Source organism: Eurytemora carolleeae, unplaced genomic scaffold (assembly GCF_000591075.1).
Source record: "Eurytemora carolleeae unplaced genomic scaffold, Eaff_2.0 scaffold1671, whole genome shotgun sequence".
NCBI classification, from domain to species: Eukaryota; Metazoa; Arthropoda; class Copepoda; order Calanoida; family Temoridae; genus Eurytemora; species Eurytemora carolleeae.
This window is the reverse complement of record NW_019397766.1, coordinates 9,212-14,936: the sequence shown is the minus strand read 5'-3', so window position 1 is coordinate 14,936 and position 5,725 is coordinate 9,212.

The following is a 5,725-nucleotide window of genomic DNA, read 5'->3' as shown; positions in this document are numbered from 1 at the left end:
TTCATTTTTTATGTCTGAAAATGTTCTGCAGCTGTGGTGTTGACCCTGTTTTGTATTTGTATTCAACTTTATTTCCCAAAGCTGGTATCAAAATTCAAAGAATATAGGTGGATTGTAAGTGACCCTCCAGTGATAGAATCGATAAAATTGATCCCCATCAGAGCCCACAATAGAACCTAGTTTGAGGAAGTATGAATTGGATAATATATAAATAATGTACATATTCACTTTTTGGAAAAATGATTTTTCATATGTGGTTTCTGTGCAAAAGTTGCATGCGCATTTCTTGCCTCCGAAACAATGGCGAAATTCTCAGAATTTAGGAAATCAGTGAAACCACGTTACTCTACACATAATTTATCAGTTAAGGATTCAAAGGGTACAGTTCTGAATCGGACATTCCCCTAAACGATTTCAAAATAATTATCGCTTTTGATCAATTTTTTATCCATTGCGTATTTCTATTAACGTTGTGAACGTTGTGATATGTTTTATGTTGAAATTAGATCTCCAATTTTTGGACAATGAACAAAATTAATTCAAAGTAATTATACTTCAATACTTAAGAACTAAACTTGTGTTCAAATTCAAGTAAAACTAATAATGTGCAAATTCTCTTTAAAGGCGTCTATGCAAAATTCCATCCTTTAATTCAAGGCTTTCCAAAGAGCTATACAAAGTCTAAATCCAATGACCAGAAGTAGGTTTAAATAAAGATTTAGTTGGGTAAAGGTAAAATAAGGCATTCAGGCAGTAGACCCGCTTCGAGCCTAAAGTGAGTGATTAGATAGAAAAGTAAACAAATATGAGAAATGTCTCAGACCAATACTTTTTGAGTTATCCCCCTAAAAAGAGTAAACCTTTTGTTAATATTTTTTTGTAGACACACATAAATACTAACTTTTTAAACGTTCCATTAAAAACCAATAGTTTAAAAGAACCATATTCAAAAACAATAATCCGCAAAATATCAAAAGCAAAATTTATCTTGAAAGAGTAAGTTTTAAAAAACACCACCAGGAGTCGCTAGTTTACTTGCATATTTATTTTATTATCTGATCGAGTCAAATAATATAAACTTTATTCAAAATAATATGAATATATAGGTGTTTTTTTTTAGTTTTCAAGGCTCCACTATTATTAATTTTTGTTATTTTTTCTTCTTCTGAATAAATGCATTAAAACATCTTGATTTTTTCTCATACAAATCATAATTTTAAATTTTTTGAAGAAAACAAATCTTAAATTCATGTTGAAAACAGTGGCGTAAATAAGGGGGGTTATTGGGGTTACTTACCCCCCCCCCTAGAATCCTGGGGTTACTTGCCCCCCTAGAATCTTAGGGGTAATTACCCCCCCCCCCCTTGAATCTTGGGGACACAAACATCCCCGTTTAGTAACTTGATCTCCATTCTCCATGTCCATGATTACCATTAAAAGGCAAAAATGTAAAAAAAATTGTTGCCGCTTCGCGCAGATAATCAACTTTACAACAAAGTAACATAGTTTAATTTTACCCAAAAATTGAGCTTTTTACTGCAGTAGCGTCAGTGGCGGATATAAGGGGGGTTATTGGGGTTATTTAACCCCACCCCTAGAATCCTGGGGGTAAATACCCCCCCTAGAATCCTGGGGGTATATACTCCCCCCTAGAATCTTGGAGGTAATTACCCCTGAACATATATTCAGGCCCTGAATAGCAGGGGTTACTCCACTTGCTGCCTCTACAAGTAATCCCACTTTAATACAGATGCTGCAATAAACCTGAACATTCTTTACGAATGAATGATTTAAGTAGTGCAGGAGGGGAACCATACATTTATAATAAACAAGGCTGGAAGTGAGCAGCCGAATTCCTGACAAAAGAAATCGTCTTTAAAGCAATCCATAATTGTAAGTAAACCTGGGCCAATATGAAAACATAAGTTTAAAAAATATCAACACGCAGCAAAATTCAAACCTTGGACGAGAAATTGTAGCTGACCTTCCTCAACCTCAGAGACGACTAGTGGGGGTCGTGGGGTGGGGGACTTCGGCCTTCTTTGGAAAAATTAGGAGCGCAAGAAGAGAGAGCAAGCACCAGCTAGGCAAGGGGGCCAAGCGCTGCAGCTAGGACAGACTAGTGAGGCAGGCACTGCAGCCACATGACATTGTGTTATATTTGAGATGCATGTACAAAATTTATAGGAGGGGGGCCTGGCCAAAAATCGTTCTCTAGGAAATAGGAGCACCAAAAACCCTTAAGCTGAGGTCAGAAAGATCAAATTGCTTTGTTTTGATTATCAACATATAAAAAATCACTTAATAAACATGTATAGCATACTTTATAGGAGAGGCCGGGGGAAAGACAGGGGATTCAAAAAAGTTCTCTGGGACGTGATGGCCCAAAAAAAGGTCAAAATTCTAGCTTTATATATCAAATAAACAAATCAGATGCGTTGACGTATGTATATATTTCACGACGCCATGTGCCCAATTGCCCCAAATAGTGAATATACCATTACCTTTATATCGATGGTATGGTTTGGTCGTGATTCCTTATTGGTGTTTTAATAAAATCTACGAAATTTTACAAAAAACCGGTTTTGAGAATTCATAGAACCGAACATAGAACATAGTTCAAATTTTCAACGCTAGAGACCACCTTACACAAAAACCATAATTATTAATTGCTTGCAGTTTATGTCTGTCTTTTTAAGATTGCAGTTGTTTAACATTTATTTATCATTTTCCTAATTTTGAAATGTATTTAAGAGCATAATTTTTTAAACTGTTCAATATTAGTTATTTAAATCATTACTCCTTGCACACAAACCTCTGACTGTCAGATTAAGCGGTACGTTGACAATACTATACTTTGTACTTTATGATATATTGGAGCGAGGGATGGTAATTACCTCCGCACAATTATAGAACCTCTAAGCACATATTAGCCTGGTTCTAGAGAGCTAAATACAACTCGATACAAATCCTTCTTGGTGTTATTAAGGGTAGATCATCTGTATACTTTACGCGTTCTTTAGAGGTACAAACACTGGTATTATGCATGATACCGGTATTACAAAGAGTGGTATTACCTAAATCCAGCCGCAGGGTGGATTTAGGTAGGATAATCTACCTTAAATACCGGTATTAGTTTGGTTTGGGTAAATTTCTGGGAAAAGAAAGCTCATGAATTACAGGGATGCATCAAATACCTAGGTATTAAATACTTACATGAATTATTTATCTTCTATCATAAATAAAGAATATATTATAAAAAGTCGTCTTTAATTCTTAAAATTTTTTTTGCTGAGTTAAGTGCTCGAGCATGCGCAAAAAAGGAAAATTTCTATAGAATGGATGATAAAAGGCCGGTATTAGCTAGGATGACTAAAGACCTCTTCAGCTGTTCTATGCTAGATAATCCAACCCCGAATTAGGCAGCATTATCGTCTAAAGAATACGAATTTCCTAAACACTGGTATTAGCGTTAAGAGTGGTATAAGAGTGGTATTAGCTAATACCGCTCTTCTACCACTCTTAAGAGTCATCTTTCTAGAACCGGCCTATTATGTTGGTATTTATGAGTGGGCATCCAATTTTTCTCCAAACCATCTCCTGGGAAATTCTTCTATTAATAATCGTCAATTTCAACTTAAAACGGGACTAATTTGATTATTTAAGCGTACGGTAGTCGATCTGTCGTATCCTATACATTTGCATAATATCTTTTTTTTACAATCAAAGTTCAGGAGAAAATTTATTTTATCTATTTTGCTACGTGTACAACACGTGAAAGAATATTTCCGCGTTTGTTACCCGTGCTTTACATCAGGAGGAATCTTCAAGATTGTGAAGGGAGGGGCATAAATTAAACACGTGAATTCAAACAGTTCTCCATAATATGCTAATCTCGTTGAAAACCTGTGTTTTGTTTGTTGGGTTCTATCCCTTTAATTTTGATTATTGGCCTGCGCTGCCACTTTTTCACTCAAATTTTGAAGATTTAAAAAAAAATCAAATCAATTGCCAACACATGTTTTACCATCCACCCCCTTAAACTGCCCCATGGTTTTGACATAGAAATGGTCAAATTCAGAATTCACTGTAATAAATTCCAGGGGAATACAATTTTCGGCGCTCTTCGCGCGCCCTTTTTTATTATTTCCCCTGGAAAATATATAATAAGCAACAAATTTTAAATATTAAACCAAACCTTGTTTTAATCAATTAACAGTCCCTTAAACAAATACTTGCAGGTTTTATTCAAATCCGTCTTATCCAACTTCAAATCAGAGCTTTATGGTTTGGATCTATTTAAAGGGAGTGGACGCCTAAGGGGGAGGCATGCCCAGTGGCGTACGAGGGGGGCCGCGTCCCCCGCCCCCCCTACGCGTGCTTCCCCCCCCCTGAGAGGCGGAGGGGGGCACTCATGAGGGGAGGCTCTTTTAATATTACATCTGCTTGCATTTCCCTTCCTCAGGCCAGGCACAATGGCGTACCTAGGGGGGCAGTAGTCCTCTTCCCCCCTGGGNAAAATAAATTTGCCCTCAAAATAAATATTTAAGATTTCCCATACACAAATTTGCCCAAACTGAAAAAAAGCCCCCCAAAACAAAATTTGCCACTAAAACAAAGATTTAAGATTTCCTGTAACTAAAACTTGCCCCCAAAAAATAAATTTGCCCCTGAATTATAGATTTAAGATTTTTCCCAAACGAATTTGCCCCTCCTGAAAAGAATCCCCCCAAATATAAAAAATTACCCCCAAAATATCCCGAATTGGTAAGGTAGTTTTTTCTTGGTTGACTATACTTCTGCCCCCCACCCCTCTATACATTTTTAGGAAGGTCCAAAGTTCAAAGATGTTCTTAATTGAGTTTAAGTTGAACCAGAAACTGCATAATTTTACTGTTTTGTATTGTAATGTCAGAAACCCAGGTTTTTTACTCTCACAGAAAACAAATGTTTCTTTTAACTGAGAACTCAAAACACGTTGAAATGGGGGACAAGGGGGCATTGGCCACCCTACACCTGTGAAGGGGGGCAAAGCTCCCCCCTGGAACTCAGAGCTATCACATTTTTCAAATCAAAGCTTACTGTTCGGAATTGGGGGTTTGAGGGGAGCCCCACCCCCCAAATAAATATATATATTATTGAGGGGAATTATAAAAATCGAATTTTGAAGAAAAAAAAATTATATTTTTTAGGCTGTACATGTCACCTGCCCAGGGTACTCACGAGGTTCATAAATAAAATAATTTGGCCAGCCATAGCGAACATGTAAATTAAAGAAGAGCTTTATAAGATTACAAAAATGTCTATTTTCAAATAATTTTGTTTAAAGGAGAGATAAAGTAAAGTTCTTGTAAGGTAATTGATCTATTTGTGTGTACCTTAAACGTATCTAATAATTATAATAAACGTATATAATAATTATGCTTGATATCCAACTTGCGCCCAAGAGCCACGAAGCATCCTGAATTCTCAATTATGGGTGGATCCTGAGTCCACCTTGAAGCGCCCATACTCTGGTTCTCCAGGTCCTGGCATAACCCGGAGAAAATGAGTTCTAGATCCTCCAACCTTTTATATTCTCCGTTCCGTCTTCCGGACCTTTCAGTTCCGTTCAGTACAGGGAGAATACAGGGAGTATAGGGTAGAATACAGGGAGAATACAGGGAGTATAGGGTAGAATACAGGAAGTATAGGGTAGAATACAGGGAGTATAGGGTAGAATACA